The sequence below is a fragment of the Sphaeramia orbicularis genome, chromosome 10 (assembly GCF_902148855.1).
Source record: "Sphaeramia orbicularis chromosome 10, fSphaOr1.1, whole genome shotgun sequence".
NCBI classification, from domain to species: domain Eukaryota; kingdom Metazoa; phylum Chordata; class Actinopteri; order Kurtiformes; family Apogonidae; genus Sphaeramia; species Sphaeramia orbicularis.
Window position 1 is genome coordinate 37533031 of NC_043966.1, and position 22323 is coordinate 37555353.

General features: G+C 39.8%; 1 protein-coding gene across 1 annotated transcript in view; it reads right to left on the reverse strand.

Moving 5' to 3' along the window:
• The window catches only part of tenm1 (teneurin transmembrane protein 1), a 269383-nt gene that overhangs the window by 208146 nt on the left and 38914 nt on the right, over positions 1–22323 (reverse strand). The window lies entirely within an intron of this gene.

Genomic DNA, 22323 nt, shown 5'->3' on the forward strand with positions numbered 1-22323 from the left:
ACGGGCAGAGGTAGCATCCACACATGCACAGAGAGTCAAAATTAAAAAAAAGAAAAGAAAAACACAATAGAGATGGACTGTCAAAAACCTTCCTCCGTCTGTCTTTATTTCTGTCCCTCTTTCTCCAACAGTAAACACACACAAACACAAACCCAAATACACACACACAGGAACAGTAAAGCAGAAAACAAAAACCTATATGTCCAAAAAAGGTTCTGGAAAGAGCTGAGACAGGTGGAGAAGAACACAGAAGTGCTCAGAGCACACTGAGAGAAATCAACGGATAGAAAAACACACATCACCGGCAGCCCCCCTACCAAGAGAGAAGATGAGTGCCAGGAATACGCTCGCTGCATCAAGCAGCACAGGTGTTATCAGACCCGTTTGCAGGAGATCCCGCCAAACAATGTACTACTGTCATCTCGACAGAAGTAGCAGCATGGAAATCAACCCAAACAAATGTAATGAATGGTTCACAAAGTATTTAACAGATTAGGTGGAAAAGTCTATGCATGATGGAGCCCAAATCCAAAGCTCATTACATGTGGCACTGTGTTAGGGGACTCAAGCCAGTATACAGCCCCTATCCCTCAGCTCAAGACTGATTTCTATCCCCTGCTCCCCCAGTGAATGAGGTAGACAGCAATCATGTCAGCCAGGCATCAGCGTCTGCTATAAAAGCCTTTTCTTTATTGTACATTTCCACCGTCATCCAGAGCTGGCAGGACAGAGCACTGATTAGCATCAAAGCCTTTGATTGCCCCACTCAACAATCAGCGCTGCTCTCCTGTATGATGCCTGTTGTGATGCATGACAGTTCTGCGCATGTTTCTATGGTCCTGCTATTAAAGGGAGATGGGGGGGAAAAATTAAAGATACTGCTCTGTTTATTGCAATGATTCCCTCGGAGTATATACACGAACATGTCTAGTTGTTTGTGTAGGCCCTGTGCCAGTTCTTGTCCAATGTGGGACATTTTGTGATGAGCCTAAATTATTTTCTAATAGGCAGGTCTCTGAAGTCCACCTTTTGATGTTGCACACTGCAGCACCATCCTCTGGTCTGGACAATTCACTCTGGCAGTGAAAATAAGCTGCTTCTTTAAAGATGCCTCTCTCTTTGGCTAAATATGATTAGCTGCAGAGGACATTGTAGCTCTCTCCACAGCTAATACATTTAGTATGGATTGTCTGAGGGGTAAGGATACAGCTAGCAGAGAGATCAATATTCTAAGTCAGAGTCTGTCTGGAGAACAGGAACCATGCTGGGAGATGGTTAACTGTTCTAAAGCAGCAAATGCGGTCTGCAAGCACCGAATGCCAGGAATCCCATGATATTGAACACTTCTTCAAAAGGTATTGCTTAATGCTCAAGCTGGGCGATGGGTTATGTTGAGCGTCTGCATCAGGCAAAAAGGCTTGTTGAAGATTTGTTGTGGATATGTCTAAGCATTAGAGATTATATAAGGCAAATCTGGATGATTCCTTATAGTCTATAGTGCACCACTTAAGACCAAAGCCCCATAGGGCCTTGCCTCCATAGGGCTGATGTCAAAGTGGTGCTCTAAATAGAGAATAAGGTGTCCTTTGAGATAGAGGGGAAAAAAGGACCCAGATTTAAGTGGCTTCATTTGCATGCGAGAATCCCTCACTTAAGCCCATCTGAATCGCACACACCAGCAGCCGCAGACACAAACGGACATGCGCGAAGCCTCACACATATTCCCAAGCATAAATACACACACTTAGCACAGACACATCTATTCCTAGAGTCAGAGGACATTAGCACTGCATCTATTTCTGGAGGCCCATTAAGGCCGTAAAACATTTAAGATCCACACAGAGTGATTCCTACTGTCAGAATGACCCGTTCTTTCCCCATTTCTCCTGCTCATGTAAAAAAGCTGACAAGAAGCTTGTGACAGAAACATGTATTCGGTCCCCTTCCGGATTCGGCTGAGTGGGCTGGCACGCTCGCCGGATAGGTGGGGTGGGGAGGAAGTGGGGTTGAGAAGAGTTGGTAGGAGCGAGGACAGGGGGGAGAAGGCAAGGAGGGTGGTGGGGGCTAGTCATTCGCACACCAAATGGGTCCATTTTGCTGAAATGTGAAGCCTGCACTTTCCTGACACGCTATAATAAATCTATCAATTGTGTATGGGTGTGTCCGAGTGTGTGCACTATGCATGAAGAGGAAATTGGCGGCATCTAAACAGGAAATATCCCGCTCCTTTCCCCGCTATAGATGTGACAGTCACAGAAACAGCTAACAGCCCAGCTAACCATAACACAGGGTGGCATATGCCTTATAATGGAAATGCATTGTACCACTGAGGAACAAACACACACTCCCAAGGGCACGAAATATATGCAAAGACACACACTTATGCACACACACAGAGGCTAATGTTGGATGAGTAGACAATCCTGTCTGCCTTCCATCTCAAATCTATATATAAATATAACATACGCTGTCCAGTGAGGACTAAATCCTTGAGAGTACCAATGTTAGGCTACTTTAATGTGAAATGACAGGCTTCTAGGCAGCTCCTGGAAGCTTAACAAGCCTGAATAGCCTCTATTTCCAAAGGAGTCATGTAAAATACTAGCAGAAGGGTATTGCTTTACTCTTTATGTAGTTCATTATGAGACACAGGGCTGAACATCCCGTCAGTCTGTTACTCACGCACAGCAGCAGGTATATAATGTTTTTTATCGTTCGCGACTGTTTGTTCCTTAACTGTCCTTGTACATACAGTACTTGTGTTATGTTCACTCATCTGTGTATTGACCTCAAACCCCTGAGCTGCAGAACTGTTACTGACTTATTCAAGGGGAAAAAAAAGAGAAAAATAATTCAGTAAATAAAGTCTATTTGATTTAACTGGACATGATTACTTGAAGAACAGGCTTTGAGAAATTCAAGTTCACTGGAGTTCATGAAGTTTTATGAAAAGAGCTTTACCGGTTAAGGATGTTCGAGCTTTAATGAGATTAAAGGAGGAAAAGCAGACCGTTCTTTGAAAAAGGCCATTTGAACGCCATATCGCAGAACACTCAACGTTTGCGTACAACACAGAAAAACAAAGGCTTTTGTTGTCTCAGTGGGTTACATTTAATGTCACTGGGAGACTTTACCTTAAACAATGTGATCTGTTGCCGGAGCGTTAATTAGAGGATGTGTTTTTCTGACCATGACAAAGAAAACAAAAACTTCTAAATACCATTATGTGATTATGAAAGACTATGGACTAAGTGTTACCATAATATGATGGGATATTATGGCATTTTAACAATCGTCTGGTTATTACTTCAGCGTTTAACATAAATAGCAATTATTAGTATCACGCTTTAGCACAACAAATTAATAATTGACAAGTTTCTGGATGCTGGGAGATTGCTGCTGTTTCTCTGGTTTAACCCTTTATTGGGCAAGTGACTATTTCTGGATCATTTCTGTTTACATTACAAAACAGTGACATCAACAGTTCCAGTGAGGGCAGTGAGTTAATAATCTCAGGTCCAATGTGGTCTACAGGGTCTGTAAGGTCCACCTCTGCATGAACAGTGAGTGTACCTGCTTTGTTAGGTACCATGAAGTAATGGTACTAATGTAAGGAATGATGTTCAAAGGGATAATGTGGATGTGGACAGGTGTCTGGAGCAGCATTTATGATGTTCTAATGTTCTAAAAGTCATGTTGTAATGTTCTAAAATACATGTTTTTTTGGTTTTTTTACATTACATGTGTTTTTTTGTTTTGCCCCTTATGGGTAAAGAACCAAATATGGTAACAAGCTTGATTTTCTACATAACAATAAAATGTTTGTAAAAATTTCACAAAACTCTTAAAGTCTTTTGTCCTCCAATAACACACTAAGGCTGAAATTTAGAATTTCAGAGCATATCTATGAGTGCCCTATAAAGGGTTAAAGCAACACTTGTACATATTCTTCCAAAGTATCAGGTGTCATGTGGAGACCTAACTACGGTACACCTGTACAAATGTGAAAAACCTCCTCTGCCTCCTCTGTTTCTTTCATATATTGACTGTGAAAATGAATTTCCTCTCCGAGGTTAATAAAGTATCTGTCCACGTTACTACGGAGCATGGCTTGGCAGCCTCTGTCAATAATATTCGTGTAGATGTGATGTGTTTTCAGAACGCACCTACTCCACCATGGTAGCTGGTCAATATCCCACAATGCACCTCTGACCTGTGGGCAACCCTGCCCCACTCTTCCTTTCAACTTCCAATGGACATTGATTTTCTTCCAGCTGTAGTCATATATTAATGTGGCAAATTGAGAACCTGCAGGGACGTTCACATTAACCCGTAAAGACCCACTGGTACTTTTGTGGCAGTTCCCAAATTAATTTTTCCTCTATATTTAACCTTTCTTAAGTGATTTGTCACCCTTTATGGTAATATTATCCTCTTTAGTTTGAGTTTTTTCAGTGTAAATCAGGTATTTTCCAATATTTAATTCACTGATCCAGTAGATGTTCATAAAAGCTTAGAGTAAATTCAAAGGTTATATCAAAACAGAGAAAAACTGAAGAAAAAGTGACTTTTTGAATAAAATATACCATTAACTGAACATAAAAACAAGTGTGTCCATCCACTGTCATTGCTCCAACTCCACTGGTTTTACTGGTGAATCAGTGTTGTAGAAGATGATGGTGTTTCCACGGTAACTACAGAGCCTCTGAACGTCCAAATGGGTTATATCTGATGACCATGAAAAGGGGACAAACTGTATTTTACACCAATTATATACATATATTGATAAGATTAGTGGATCAGCAGGTATTAAGCATTTAATATCAGTAGGTGGTTTTGGTCGTCGGTGGCTGTTTGTGTCTTTATGGGTAAAGACCATAAAAGTAAACGTAGGAGGAAGTTTATTCCTGCCACAGATATCTAGTCAACATCACCCAAAGGAAACCAAAGAACATTTTGTTACCCATGTAATTGTTCTTCTGATCTCAAAGTGCAGCATGTAAGCGTGAAGAGTGTAACACTATGGATGTATGATATGTGAGGTGCTATTCTAAGGTGAAAAAGTGTGTGTATGTGCGTATAAGTGAGAGAAGGCAGTATCTAGGTCTGTGTGATGAATCTGTTTCAGTGGCAAGCAAGGTGCTGCGAGCAGCATGCCGTCTGTTAATTCACATTCGCCGCGGGTGGTTGGAGTCTGTGGCTGATCATACTGGGAGGTGTTGAGAAATGGGAGATAGTGGAGAGAGAGTTTGACAAATGAACAAACGCTATGTGCAAGATGATGCCTAACGTCAACCTCTGGCAAAACAAAATGTAAGTGTAACTATAAATGCAACTCCCTGGCATGCACTTAACAATTGGCTTCTCTTGTGGCTGCACCCCGGTAAATAATTGCGCTAAAGAAATGCTTTGAAATTGGAAAATGTACGCTTGCTGCTGCATGGGAAAAAAAGGGGGCTTTATAAAGGAAATATTTCAGCTCAGTGTGCTGGAGTGTAAAGCCACGCTGTGCTTGTATAAGTAAAATTAGCTGGAGCAGCAATCTCAGCTCGGGAGGTTTTGATCTCCAAGCCATCATGTCTTCATTAAAGTATTAACTGATTATTGCAACACCACCAACCAGCCATGTTTATTTCTGTGATGATTATAACCCATGTTACATCCGTGCAATCATAACCTTCATCAGTGATAAACCATCCCACACATTGCCTCTCGTGGCCGTGCTATGGTCATAAGTACATTAATCTATAGATTTCCCTCTCTCTTGCCCTTTTAATTGGTAGTGACTGTGCATCACTCTGCATTCATTCCACTAATGTAGCGTACAGCTGTAGAGATACACTTCCAGTACATCTCCCGGCTCATCTGCCTGGCCGCCCCTTCCCCTCCCCTCCCTTTTTCGGTACTCCTCCCTGCCTGGGTTATCAGGGGAAATTCATTCAACTAAGACAAGATGTAAATAGCTCTTGTGTAAGTCCTGCCCACTCACCATTACACCATAGCAAAAGAAACTGCATTTCCCAGAGCTCCGACAACACGAGGGATGACGTGAGTCCGTACCGACGGGATTTATATTTAGTCGCTACATTGTTCGGTTTATGTTGCACAGGTATAAACACCGCTCCAAAACTGGTTTACGATGTTTGCCTCCTCTCTGTTTCCTGTCTTGTAAAGTCAAAAGAAAAGATACTGCTACATCGCCTGCATCACATAAATCAGGCATGAAAGCATAATGGTGAGGATTTGACTGAGGGCAACCGGGGGCAAGGACAGACATATGAGATATTACTCTCATTCATTCTGCCTCCCTCTGTTTCCTCTGCTCTGTGTGCTGACCCATCTCTGGTGCTGACCCAAAAAGACTCAAAAGAAGAACCACATCCGCATACACCATTATCTCTCTCTCTCTCTCTCTCTCTCTCTCTCTCGCTCTGCAGCTCTGGCTTGGTTATGGCTCGGCTCATGCTTCCCCGAGGTGATCATCTCTCAACACATCATGCAGACTACTCTCATTTCTGCTCACTACCCAAATCATACCAGAATCTTCCTCATTCAGTCAGAATTGCAGTGATTCCATTTATGCAAAACAAAATAAAAAACAACAACACCAGCTTACTCCACCTTGAATGCATCTCAAGTTCAGGGACAGTGTTGTGCAAGTTACTTCCAAACTGTAATACATTACAGATTACTTGTTACTGTTATCTAAACATAATTCCTTACATTACAATATTACTGTCTCAGAATTGTAATGCATTACATGAACCCCCCCCCAAAGTAAAATGATCACCCGATGTTTAAATCCCCACAGGAACGCTTGCATTTTTCTTTCAACATTTTACATGTTCAAACAGGGGGCGCAGCGCCAAGGCAGATGACCAGTACATAAATCCACAATCGATAAAAGAATTCCAACTAGTCATAGAAACGTTAGCTTACCTTGTCATTGCTGATCACAGGGATCATGCTAACTACCTTCTGTAAAGCAGGGTTAGGGTTAGTAATGAATATACGTCCATGTGGACAATGGACTGTCTTCAGCCATCTTCACCCACTGGCTGAACACCAACAGGAAATAGAACTTTTCTGCTGCATTTCCTGCATTTTTCGATTCCTTAAAGTCACATGGTCTTGCTGTTTAGTTTTTTTTTTTTTTTTTTTTTTTTTTTTTTTTCATTGGAGCAATTAAATTACGAGCAAAAAGTGAGTTGTAATGGAAGTGCTATTGAACATGTAACAAGTAAAATATTACTGAAAAATGATTAGTAATGCCTTACACTACTGTGTTATAGCAAAAACTAATCTGTTAGTGCAGTGGTTCTCAACCTGGGGGGGCGCGGACACTCTCCTGGGGGGACACAAGTGATATCATCGTGCATGTGTGCGGGTGCGTTAGCAACTACTGTTGTACATCACAACATTATAAATCTGCACATACTGCAGATAGTCAGTGATGAGGTGAGGGGAGCTCACTTTCACTTTCTCACAGCTTTATCGACACCTCCTCCACATACAGGTCCGTCGTGTTATGTAGAATTATGTATTGAGGTCTGGATTGAGGACAGATTGAGGTCAGTGACAGGCGGGGGGTGGGGTGGCACATTTTTTGTTTTTTGGGGGGCAGCAGGTAGTCAGTGATAAGGTGAGGGGAATTCCCTTTCACTTCCTCACAGCTTTATCTACACAGCTATATAACCCACCACATCCTCCACATACAGGTCCATCATGTTACTTGTAGAAGTAGGCCCCCCTCCCACACATTTTTTCAGGCACAGGGGGAGCACCAGTAGACTGATGCAGTTAGTGGGGCTTGGTTCAAAAAAGGTTGAGAAACCTTATGTTACTGTAATGCAGGGGTGTCAAACTCATTTTAGTTCAGGGGCCACATTCAGCCCAATATGATCTCAAGTGGGCCGGACCGGTAAAATAATAAGAGTGAAAAAAGTTAAATTAAATTATGATAATGTTTATATCTACAAAAATCGGAATAACATGAACAACTCGAAACGTCTTAAGAAAAACAACTGCAATTTTTAGCAATATTATGCCTCATATTATTAGTTTATCATTTACATGTGTGCATTATAACTTACATTACAATTACAAATACACAAAACATTTAATAACATTCAGAATATTGGTAAAATGACATTTACTTATCTTAAGACATTTCAGGTTATTCACATTTTTTGTAAAATAACAGTGTTTTAAAATAAACATTTTCATGTAATTTTACTTTTTTACACTAAAACAAAGAGAAACTTTGCTGTTTTCATTATTTATAGGTTTAATATGATAGTATCTTACTGGTCTGACCTACTCGATATCTAATTGCTCTGTATGTGGAATCTGAATTAAAATGATTTTGACATCCTCGATTGTTAATATCTTCAGTGTAATTTTTGTATTTCACAAATCCATCCTACAGGCCAGATTGGATCCTTTAGTGGGCTGGATTTGGCCCCCGGGCCGCAAGTTTGACACCTGTGCTGTAATACATTACTTTTGTAATGCATTACTCCGAACACTGTTCAGGGGGTTAGAAAACCTTAAGAATCATTGTAGCATTTCTATTCAGTCTGAAAAGTGCAGATGTCCTCCTTCAGCACATTATAATATACCCCGAGGTCACAGTAGGACAAAAAAGGCACATTTTACAGCTTTCAAGTACAGAAAATAAGAACGTTTTGAGCCCACTCATTCATACAACAGCCTGCACCTAAATCCAACACCTTGTCATTTACTTATGAATTTGAACATACCTACCTGCCTTGTGATTGCTTAGAACTGTTCACTTGCAATGCTACTTATAGTTATTATTATGTTTCATGTTGGTTCACTGTACTTTATATTTACAGAACAAAAGCTTAAATATAAATGAAATGTAAAGGTGTACCTGCATGTGTTCTCTAAATCTTGCCCTCTCTAGGTCTACTGCGTGTATTATTGGCTCTAGCTTGTGGTGAATATTATCCACCTTGGCCAGACTCACTGCACCGGCTGGTGTTGATCTGAATCAGCTTGTACACACACATTGTAAAAAACATCTGTTTGGAACAAAAACACTCGCACAAGCAGGCAGAGATACAAAGAGCACACTCGCAAAGAACCGCGCGAACACACATGTGACGTGCACATCCGTACACTTGCACATGCCTACCCCACCCACTACACACACACACACACACGTAAACACTATCTGGAATGGCACTGAGCATCTGTTTGGACAGCTCTAGCACGTTCAGTGTTTTTTTTTTTTCTTTTTTTTTTTTTTTGTGAAACACTGGCAAGAGCACTGCATTGGCCATGAGAAGCTTTTCTACTGCAGCAGGGTGACCGGGTGAGCAAACAGCCGTCCAATTGTCTGCCTGTCTCATACACACATCTCTAAACGCAGACATCGCAATGCAAATTCACCCACTAACTCACCCCCACCAACACCACTACTCTCTTTTCCCAAGTCACCCATAAAATGCATGTGCTTTTAGCAACAATCTGAATCATTTTAAGGAGCTATTTATTTAACAGCATCATTATCTATCTGGTGTTAGGGTGATCTGTCTAGCAAAGTGATTGGGCACACTATTAACTCTCCTTTGGCATAGGTTGCGGCTGTTTAAAGCTCAGTGAAAAAAGCAAAAACTACCTGATGTATATGCAGTACTTTCCATATGCACACAATGTAACTCATGCATAGTATGACATTGTAAATGAGTCTTTAGGGCAAGGAGAAAGTAGTCAATCAAATATGTTATGACGAGCACCACTGGGCACACACATATCAACAAAAGCTCCAAACCTTCAAAAATAAAATGCTAAAATAAATCTACCCTGCTGGATCATCAGGGCCTAGGGATAATCCTGTGTATTGAAGGTGATGTCTTATGCCAATCTGTCATGTCTCATCTTAACAAATGTATCTCTTCAGGGAGCGCCAGTTTTTAGCATTTTAGCATGTACATACATCACGTCAATGTCACTTGATAAAAGCAGCCCATTTGTATTTATGACAGCTTTAGCTGAGGCCAAGGTGTTTGAGTCAGTGCATCTATGTATGTTTGCATGCATGGATGTGTGCAGGAAGAGAGACGCAGGGAGAAAGAGCGTGTCAAAACACAGAGACAGAGGAAATAAACCAAAACAGCGCTCGGGAGAGAGAGAGCGAGAAAGAGAAAGAGAGAGAGAGAGAGAGAGAGAGAGAGAGAGAGAGAGAGAGAGATACAGGACTCTATTGCGAAGAGCTAAGCTGAAGCCTGGAGGAGTTTTCAGTTATTTACATATGCAGATTCTGGTCACCCTAGATCCCTACCCTCATCAACAGAAACCAATTAAAACTCTCTTCATTTAATGTTTACCTTAATTAACTGTAACAATTAATGGCTTTTCAAAGTCCTATTGTGGCTTTTTCAATTACAAGCTGTCTGTGACAAAGGTTGCAATCCAGTCCTATAAATCATACAGACAATTCCCCTCTGAATATAGGAAGTCCATCCCAATGTAAGTGAATGACGAAACAGTCTTATGTATCTTTTTTTTTTTTACCTTTTAACATCCTCTCTTTTCATGGAGCCCAACCTCTGAGCTAAAGCTAAGTTTTAAAGCTAATAAACACCCATGTATTAAACTTCATTTGAAAGTGTTTAAAATGTGGCTGTATCTCCTTTCCAACATGGAGCAATTTGGCCATTGCCTTGTTGGCTTTCTGGATCAGGAAGTGATCATATTTGGACAAAAGAAGCAGAGCTGTGGGAATACGATTAGCCATGGGTGATTCAATGCTAAATACAAAGTTCTTCAAGCACTGGGTAACTGGGGATGCAACAGTACAGGTTATCCATGGTTTGGTATGTATTGCAGTTCTTGAGTCGCGGTTCATGGTACAGTTCGGATGCAGAGCCCAGCTGTGTGACAAAACGTAACTGGGAGCTGATGAAGAGCCTTAAGGCTCAGTGATGTCCACTTTAAGTACGTAAATAGGTAAATCCGTTTCTAATGTTGTCATATGTCACTGCCTTCATAATTCAATGCATCCTGTACATTGGAATGAGCATTTCTCAATCAATCCACCAGAGGGCGCTGCTCTTAATTACCATACTGGCCGAATACCACAAAGAAGAGTAAAGTTTCTTGAGAAGAAGAAGAAAGTCAATAACAAACATGGCAACAACAGAGGAGGTTTTTTCTAATGTGGATACTAATGTTAATATTGACAAGGGTAGTTGTCGGTAGTTGTCAGTAGTTGTCGGTAGTTGTCGGTAGTTTTTCACTAACACACACAGTCGCTCTTTGAAAAGTTCTGCTATTAGTGGAAATTATTCTGTTCAAATTTCAACACTGCCTCCACAGATCCCGGTGGTACTGCTCCATATTCTCCGTCTGGGTACAGATCTGCAAGCTCCTGTAAAACTAACAGAATTACGTACGTAATGTACGCAGGGGACGGACAGAACGCTCCATCCATATCCATCTGTGTCTTTAACGTAGATCATAAATGAGCCCTTACTCAGAACTGGATATGAGTTCCGTTTAAGTCAAATGGGCTGGGTCCAACTCCATGTCCAGCTCCAGCCGGGCTCTGCGTCTGGCTCCAACCAATGGCAGTAGAATTCCGTAAGTCAGTAGTTTACAAAGCACTAATATAAATGCGAATTGTCTGGAAATGTCATTTTAAAATGGCAATTGAACCACTAGGGGTGTACCAAACAGTACGACGTGTACCGTTGCACCCCTGTGGATAAAAAAGCCATTTAATGGTCTTGGTACTGTAACATAAATAGCAAAAAGTAGTTGCTAGTTTTTTTTTGTTTTTTTTCTTTAACCTTTTAACATCCTCTGTTTTCATCAAACCCAACCTCTCAGCTAAAGTCAAGTTTTAAAGTTAATAAATATGAGGCCAACACACATGTACTAGACTTCATTTGAAAGTTTTTAAAATGTTGCTGAATCCCTTTTCCAACATGGCTCATATCTAACCCTTACTGTGACGCTAAAATGGGTCACCAGTGACCAGGTTGATGTTGGTCTAAAACAGGAATAAATATGCATTCTTTCAAAATCCTGACAATGTATGCTGTGGACCATGTTCTCTAAAAAAACAGGGAGCCAGGCCTAATCGTAGCAAAAGGTGCAGCGTTTCTTACAAAGTCTGTTCAGAAATTGTGAATGGAGAAACCATGACCTCACCCTTTGGCTTCTGGATCAGGATTTGGCCATAGCCATGTTGACTCTCTGGTTTGGGAAATGACCATATTTGGATGAAAGGGGCAGAGCTGTGGGAGTACGAGTAGTCATGGGTGATTTAATGCTAAATACAAACTTCATCAAGCACTGGGTAACAAATCCATTAAACAGTCTTGTTACTGTAAGACATTAACTACAACTACAGTGGCACTGTCTGTCAGGAAAACATGCATTGTATTAAATAAAGCAAAACTCTGAAAGTCTGATCGACAGGCGAGCAAGCTGTCACACATTACTTTCATTCAACATGGCAAATGTCAAAGCATTCTATGTTTGCCCTGAGATCTAATTAATGGAGCAATACATTAAAGCTGGACAAGATCAGATACTCAAAGTTGCAAAAACAACAAATGAGACTAGAATAAATTCTGGAAAATGTTAAAACCTTTTGATTTAGTATCTGTAGAAAGAAGTTCAGTGTTAATGCATTGGAACTAGGGCTGTTTGGAGCCTACCTGAGTGGTGTTTTACTTTACTTTTGCACTGGAATTCCAGAACAACATGACAAAGGGAGGCTCTAAGATGGAGAAACTGACTGTCTACATAGCATTATTCATTCATTCATTCATTCATTCATGATCTGAACCTGCTTTACCCTCACTAGGGTCACTGGAGCCTATCCCAGCTACTTATGGGCAAAGGCGGGGTACACCCTGGACATGTCACCAGTTCATCGCAGGGCTACATAGCATTAGACTATACAAAAATAAACAGAATGATCAAAAAGAGACAGTAATAGTAAACAGTATAAGACACCAATACACCAATGTATCATCTAGTCTGCAAACCCAAGAGACAGAAAATGGCCGCCCCATCTAACAGCTTTACTGGAGTTTCACACAACCAGACCTCAAGATCTCCACATTTGGTTTGAGTGTTGTGCCAGAGTTGGAGAAAGGTCTGGTAAAACACTTTCTGGAATATGGTAAAAAAAAAAAAAAAAAGACTCCCTGGCTCCTTGTGAGGAGGGGGGCTTGTTTTGGTGGAACATTTGCGCATGGGGAGGTGAGGCCTGGTGTTAAAAAGGCTGAAAAAAAAAAAACACCAACCAAAAGAACCAAAAAAGAAAGGAACCTTTAGTTGTTGCACAATCCAAATCTTCACAAAAACCTGCCATTTTCAGTGTGTAGTTGCTGGCTTTGAATTTACGGTTGTGAGCAGGAATTGTAGTAAGAGGGAGAAGAAAATGCAAACCTAAATATTCAGCTAATGGCAGGTTTGGTACAAGCACTTTGACTCCTCCTGAGATTAATGGACTTCTACATGTCAGAGTCACTTGAGGAAACCTATGCTGTTCCATTTATGCAAGCTGTCAAGAACCAGTGTTGATGAAAAAACACTTGAACAGTGTTATATAGAATATAGTGCAAAGGTGTGATTGAAGTTAGGGATAGGTGATATACTGAAAAAAAAAAGTTAAAAGAAAGAATTTCATATTAAAAAAAAAAAAAACTACCACGATAAATGTGAAATCATTTATTCCTTCTAGTTTCAAGGTTGATTTTTGGTCCTAGACAATAACTAGACCATTATTTATGGTTTGAAATTGCTAACAAAATAAAAAAACCGGCATTCAAGACACAATAAGATGAAAATGACATGTAACCAACAACCACATGAATGACAAAAACGCTGAAAACAAAACAAAACAAAACAGAAAAAGATGAAAACAAGAAAACAAAAACAGCATATCCAGACAAAACCACACCTGTACTTTCTGATTTTGTGGTTTAGTATTTAGTTTTGTTGTGTTTGTATTCATACAAAGAAAATGAATGGAATCTGAGTTTTTATTCAACAACACAAAAACAACTCAAAACACTGTTGTTTGTGGTCTTAAACTCATCTGAAGTTCTAAACATCTAGTGTTGTAGCCAAGAATGCCGAAAAAAAATCATATTAATCACCATAATAAAAAAATATATATATAAAAATGGTGATAATTGCAGTTTTATCACTCAGACCTACTACAAAGGTTTTATTGTCCCCATAACTTCTATAAGACATGTCACGCCTGTTTGTGTGTCTGTTTGTCGTGTGTTCATGTATGTGCGACCATGGACATGTGCGTGCGTAGGTGTTGACCGGCAGCACTCACACTGGTCAGCAGATTGTTGGGCGAGACCCAGCGGACCATTAGTTGTCCGAAGCTGCCAGGGCTGAGAGCTGATAATGACAGGTGGTGCACACACCCTGGAGGTCTGACAGGCTCAGGGCACGGTGCCATGAAAGAACAGCCTTTACTACTGGCACCGCGGCACCGATGGCAGCCTTTAACAATGGCACTGATGCAGTTATGGCAGAAGTATCCCTGGCAGTATCACTATGGCATTGATGGAGGAGACGCCGCTAGAGCAGCCATTACTACAAGCAGTTAAAGTAAAATGGCAGCGATTGTTAATGGCAGGGAAACCACTACGCTGTCATTACTATCACTGGCATCCTCTTGGCAGATGTATTCAAATCCCTCTGCAGGCTCAGATGACAATTATGATTATCAGAATAACAATGAACCTGTAGGTGAGCTTTTTTCACAGCAGAAGCTTGCTCAGCGACAGGCCCCATTCATCCGCACTCAGGGTGTTATTGTGTGCGACATAATATAAAGGTCCCAACTTGCTTACTTGTCTTTTTCCTTACTCCAACATTGTTCAATTAAGCTTTCAAGCTGCTAGAAGCTACTGTCTCTTCTTGAGGCCTGATACAATTCAAGTGCATGAAAAAAAAAAAAAAAAAAAAAACAAAAGAAACGCTGTCAAAATGAATGATGAATTTTAAAGTTCACCGTGTTCACAGTAAGGTTTAGAGAGATTTGGGGAAAATTAAACGCAGAGAGAATACATTATTAGTATGTTTTCATGAGTGTACAGGGTGGGGAAGCAAAATTTACAATATTTTGAGGCAGGGATTGAAAGACAGTGTATGACCAATTAGTTTATTGAAAGTCATGAGAATTTATTTGCCACAAGAAAACTGACATAATAGAAAATGTTTTTATTCTATGTGTCCTCCTTCTTTCTCAGTAACTGCCTTCACACGCTTCCTGAAACTTGTGCAAGTGTTCCTCAAATATTCGGGTGACAACTTCTCCCATTCTTTTTTAATAGTATCTTTAAGAAAGTCGACATTGCTGTGTGATGTTCTATTGGCAGTATGTTCTAAAACGCCCCAAATAGCAGAATCCAGAGGGTTTAGATCTGGGCTAGAAGGCAGCCATAAACATGATTCCCAAAAATTGCTAAAGTTGGATTTGTTGCTGTTGTCAACAAGTGTTTTGGTGTTCTTGTGTAAGATTTTAACTTTAAATCATATTTTACTGCATTTCTAACAGTCTTGTTGTCTACCTCAAGTTCAATTGCCATTTTTCTCATGGATTTGGTTGGATCCTTTAGGATTTTGGATTTGAGAGCTTTAATAAAAGCTTTGGTATGTTTTTTGTTGCTTCCTCCACTTCCAGACTTTCTCGTAATAGTTTTGCTCATAGTCATTCTCTTCTTTACATTATAAACAGTCTTTATGGACACTCCAGCTATTTTGAAATCTCCTTTGGTGTGACGAGTGCATTCAGCAAATCACACACTCTTTGACGTTTGCTTTCCTGATTACTCATATGGGCAAAAGTTTCTGAAAAGGTATGGATAATAGTGTTAGATATGATTATGACATCAATATATGTTTGGTTTCAAAACAATTGATGTAGTGCCTGCTGAGAAAAAACAACTAAATGTTCATTGTAAATTTTGCTTCCCCACCCTGTATGTTTACCAGAAAGTAAGAATCATCATGTTTTCATTACCTTAGAACGGGTTTGCTTACACATGGTAGAGTAGGTCCACCATGTTCTGCTGCCAGGTTCTGTCTTCTTTTTTATTTATTAATTACCCCAGCCCCCCGAAGGACAGGCAAGGGGTAATTATAATATAACTACTGGTTGAATTCATACCAAATTTCGTTCACAGACTGCCAGTGACCTAGAATGAATCTCATTACATTTTGGGAAAAGTAGGTCAAAGTTAGAATTTTTTATGAATTTTTAAAATTGTTTTTTTTTTTTCCCAATTTACTTATAATGGGGGAGATTTCAAATGGCTGTAGCAGCAAAACTATTGGGTGAATTCATACCAAATTGACTTTATAGATTACCAGTGACCCAGAATAGTTGTCACTACATTTTGGGAAAAGTAGGTTGAGGGTAGAATTTTTAAGAATTTTTAATATCTTCCAATATACTTATAATGGGCAAAATATGTGTGAGGGGTGGGGTTTGTTGTGCCTGGCACCACTTTTTTTTTTTTTTTTAAATTTTATTCAGTCTTTTTTTTTTCTGTCCTTTTGACAAATAATACTATGGAGGCATCATCCCCTTAACGTCAAAGGGCAGAATAGAAAAATAACAACACTCAGCTGCCACCATAGGAGAGGGTGCCATGTTGTATTTTTGGAAAAAGGTGTGGGTCATTGAGTGAGGTTCTTCTAAATGCTAACTTCACAATTTGTAAAAATGGAAAACTTCATGTACAAAATCCGCTGTCACTGTCACAAACCTTTATTTAATCCTTTTAAGATGATGTGTGTCTCTGCTGACCCAATCTGAATTTTACAGCCAATGAAAGACACTTTTCAGCAAGGTTTTAGCTGTGAATTCATATAAATAATTGTATATAATAGTGATAGTGCTGATTTGGAGTGTTCTACTAGTGTGTTTCGCCATGTTTTTGTCGAGTTTCACTGTTTTTTTGTTGAGTTTTTTTTGCCTTTTTTCAGTGATCACTTTCATTGATAGGCTAAAAATGACTAGAAGTAATAAAAATATTAAGATATAGCATAAAAACAGAATGCTCTAGACAAACAAATGTGTTTGACCACATGTAAAATAGTTGAAAGTTTATTTATGAGTAATCTCATAAAATTTTGTTCTGAACATTTACAGTTGTTGTTCATAATACATATGATTAAAAAAATGCAAGTCAGTTTTTGTTTTGCTATAGCACACTATTTTAAGCATTTATTACATATAATAATGATAACGAATGGCTAGATATTGGAAGTTCAGTTCTTCCTGAGAAAAGGTACAAAAGAATTGGCAAAAAAAGACATTTTCTGACACTTTTATTGCAACAACAACAACAAAAAGAAATCTAGGCAGCCTGTTATAATGGTAGTCCTTATAGGGTGAACAGGAAGAGCTTTATTGACCCCACCAGTTACATTTTTCAAAATATTCCTGAACACCAAACACAGCTGAGCTCTCTGCTGCAGTGTGAAATAAAGTAAAGGATGAATATGTGATGCCAGTTCTATAAATAGATGCATATAAGTAGATGATAGTTGACCAACTTCCATATGACATGATGTCGCATACAGATGTGTGTGCCCTGAGCATCTGAATATGACAGAAAAAGCTGAACTGAATTTAAAAAAATCATTATTCTGAACTCTCAACACAATTTTCCCTTGTTTTTTTTTTTTTTTTTTTTTTCTTTTTTTTTACAATATTTGCTGGACTAAAGTGGACCTTATTGAAATTCCAACTGGCACTTGAAGATAAAAGAGGTGTTGTTGTTAATCATCATTTATATTAATGCATGGGAGACATTATTGCCTTTGAAGCAGATACATATTGTCAAGAGACTGGATGGCTTTTACATTCAAATGGGACATTAAAAATACAGACCTGGGTATTTTCCCAGATAAGATGTTTGTGATGGGTTTATTGCATCTATATTATAAAAGGGAAGTGGAAACAGCTGAGTGCAGCAGTTTGGCATACTTATGTATATTTAGTCAAGGAAGAGACTAGCGAAAATGGGAAGTTGATAGGACCGATATTTTGGGAAATATTAGTAATTTTGGAATACAATACCGTTAGCTCTCCTCTATAACGTGGAACAGCGCGACACTACCGAATTAACGCAAGATTTCAATTCCTCGAACATTCCAACATGGCGCCGTAGGGATGTTGTTATTGTTTCGTCACTCTTACAAGCTTTTGAAGTACAACAAAATTACTAAATTGTAATTATAAAGCCAAGTGGGTCTGAGATGAACATCTGGAGATAATGCCAAGATCCACCGGTTTCTTCCGAGGGACTGACTGCCCTTTTTACACGGACTACAGCGAAGACAGAGGCAGCAGAAATGGGTGTGATAGACCGTACTGTTACTTCAGGCACAGTCAACAGAGACAACTGTCCAGCGGAGCAGCGACCGACGGGAACAACCAAAGAGAAGTCCACTCTGCACAGAAAGGTGCATCATATTACTTTTATCATGTTCATAATCCACTAGAATAGTGTTTTAAATTGGCTGAGCCGGCAGAGGAGGCAGTGAACCCCTCTGTGAACCGGGCTTTAGTTTTACCAGCGTGTTGAAAATGGAAAAGATATCATGATTTACCAAAAAAATTTTATCAGTCTATCTTTTCCCAAAAGTCAGCTCTCCCCAGCACAAAAACTAGAGCTGCACAATATATCATTTGAGTATCATCATCGCAGTGTACGTGTGCGCAATAGTCACATCGCAGGTCCTGCAATGTAGGAGGTAAATAAACTTCACATGTTCTCATCTAATTTCAACCTGGGTACCTGACACACACTGCGCATAGCGATCCAACAATCACAATAATTCTTATTATATCCAAAAATATATATTATATCCAAAAATGAAGACTTGGTGCCAATAAGAAAAGCAACATCAGTTATCTGGAATTATTTCGGCTACAAGAGGGATGATACTGAAACATATGTTCTGTGTTGATAGTGCCTTAATGCACCTGTCGCCACAACGAGGGGACACACAACTAATTTGTTTGACCATTTACATCAGTACCACGCAGCTGTTGATATCCTCCTGAGTATTTTTTAGTATCGCAAAATATATATATCGCTGGGTTAAAAAAATCGCAATGTCAGCTTTTTCCAATATCGTGCAGCCTTAATAAAAACTATTACATCTAGAACCTGTGATTCCCTACAGGTCAACACACTAGTATTGTATTGATTCATGCATTTAACACATCTATGTTCAAAAGTAAGACATGCTGTTAAAGTTTCTGTAAACCTGATAGCTGATTGTAATTCCAGTTCCTGATAATAGCCAGTGACAACTATTGGAACCAAGTCCTACCAATACCAGTAGCTTATAAAATAATCTTTGTCTAGTGTCTATAGTCTACAATGCTCATGTATAATTGGGGTGGAATAGCGACAATTTGCACCCATGTGACTCTAGCCAACCATGCTACGTTCATGTCTTGTCCATGTCTACTATTACATATACACTACAAAGTGTTCCACAAAAAGGCTTCTAATATGTTGTTAAGTTGTGAGAGGGTCTATTTTACTCTAACCATAATGTTCTTCTAAACTTCACCAGACTATTTTGTTGTTTCCAATCAACAGCTGTGACATGTATAAGGTAGAATGTATTCCACTTGGTGGGTCCAGTTGTGTCACGGTAGCATTTACAGCCATTCCTCAAAGATAATCACCCCACTGACCGCTCATACACACAGAACACAAAACATCAGGAGCATGTGTGGGCATCTAAGTGTGTGTGCATTTGTCCACATAGGCACCTTTGTGTCCTCCACCCCCACTCAGCCCCCTCACACCCCCCACCCCCGGTACAGAACACTGATTTGCACTAATCTCTCGGTACACTCTCAGGGCTATTGTTCCTTTCTGCTGTGAGCTTATTCATGTGCCACTCACCATGCTCTCTCCTCATTTTAATACTCCAACAGCGCTGGAAGCTAAAAACAGTTCTCTGCTCGCTTATTGGACTGTTTATTTAAAAGAAAAAAAAAAAGCAATGGAAAAAATGATCATGCCTCTCTGCCTCTCACCTCCTGTGCTGTGTAGGTGATCGGCAAATTGTACAGGTTCGGACAACTTATTAAAACGGCAAATAGTGGCTGGACACATTGATGTTTCCATCACACAGTTTATGTATACAGACAGCCTGTAGGCTGCCAGTGGACAGCATGAGATGAAAGCTGATGTTCTGATTTGATGACTGTTGCCATGGCACCGAGATGAGAATAGAGGAGGGGTGTAAGCATTTACAGAGAGAGAAAAAAGGCAGAAAAGAAAATTATCTCTTTTCTTTCTTTCTTTCACTCTCTACCTCACACACCTACACACACACACACACACACACACCCTAACCCTCCATCAACCCTCAGTACAGTCCAGTAGGTCTTTCTTTAGATCAGTGAGCTGTAAAGGTTCATCATTAGGACAACAGGGTGGGGTCCAGCACTCTGACAGCTTGTCAAGTACAGACGCCCGCATGACTTACTGTGATGAGACGGCTATTAAAGAAAGGAAACCCACACAACAGCACTGGTGTTACAATAAGGCACCTGGTGGATTCACGGTCGCTCTTCAGCCTCTCCTGGATGGAGAACGGTCGGTTCAATAAAAACGGTTTCTGGCTCCAGCGGACGTGTTTATAGCGTTTCCTCTGGCCAAGCACGGCACCAGGGTTAAGTTGATCATCTCTCACTCTGGTAAAATAGCCAGGGGAGTCCGTGTACCACTAGATCAACTCTACAACTTAAAGACCCTAAACGTTACAGCTCAGATGATCGATATGGCACTGAGCAATGTTCTTTACGAGCTAATAGACAAATCCATTCCTGCAAAACCCCTTGGGCCTTTGGAAGGCAAGAAGGGAGTTGGAGTATGCGGCTGTTTTCCTGGTGTTGCCACTTAGATGTCCACACATGCACACACAAACACACCAGGGAAGGAGGAGAGAGACACAATGATGCAGCACCGTGGTGTGTATGCATCTGGGTGTGTGTGTGTGTGCACATATGTGGATGTATTGGCACATCTGCAGATGTCTCTATATGAGGGTTTTGTTGTTTCCTGAATCCACTGAGGTTATCATGGCTGCAGAGCTGCCAAAAGCAGATTTGTGTCTTCCAACATCAGAAGGAGGAAAAAAACACATAAAAACCATTTCATTCATTCACTCACTTAAATGTTCTTATCTGATACTTTTGGATAAGAGAGCTTATATGAAACATTTGTAATTCCCTTAGTATCTAATTAAAGTCCAAATTGCTTAATAACAGTCAGAATTGCATCATAAAAATGAGAAATCCTGAAGATCTGATTCCCATCTGAAATCTATTTCTGTGCAGCACCTGTTGCACAATGTTCCATCACTTCATTACCTATTCCAGTTGTAACTCGTATCAGGGGACTGCTTGCTAAATTAAAAGTGGTACAAAAGGTAAATCTGGCCAGGATTTTCTGATGATGGCTCTTTAATATCCTGTGCAATGTCTTCACTTGCCAGCGAACCTGTTCCGTCTCCCTATCTCCTCTTTGCCCTGGCTTTGTCTTCCTCAGTGTCGTATTCTTGCTCATTAAACCATAAGGTCATTTCTGTCTTCACGCCCTTACTAACCCTCTACAGCACTTTCTTGAGCACGGCTTGGCCAAACTCCACTCCAAAACTTTAACAGATCATTAAAAAAAATAATGGACCATGTTTATAAAGGATATGAAGGCCCTCAATGACATTGTGCAGTCCCTCGGGCCCTCAAACAACCTAGTTTATATCAGGCATGTAACATTTATGTTTTAGGTAACATTCATGCTTGTCTTATTTCAAGGCAAGGACAACAGCTACATTGTAAAAAAAAAAAAAAAAAAAAAAAAAATATTTTAGATGACTTTATTTGAAGGTCTAATGGATGCAATCTATTTTAGAGCAACATGCCTCATTTAGTGCAAGTAAAGTCCTTGCATTTCCTGTGTTTCAGATTAAGAGCAATTACAGTACATTTTAAACACGCAGCAAAGTGTATGAAGCAGCGTTTTACAGACATTAAAAGATACCCACTGCTAGAAATTACACAAAGTATAATGAAGATGGCTCTGTGTTTGTGTTTTCTTCAAATACGTAGTTCTGATTTGTTCGGGCTGGGTAAGTGTCTGTGTGTAGGAAAAAAAAAAGAGCAAAAAACAAAAGAATTAAAACTTGCATTACAGAAAAATTTGTTTGAGAAATGGCTGTGCTCAAATTGAATTCAAGAGACACAAGCTGTCAAGTGTAAATAAATTC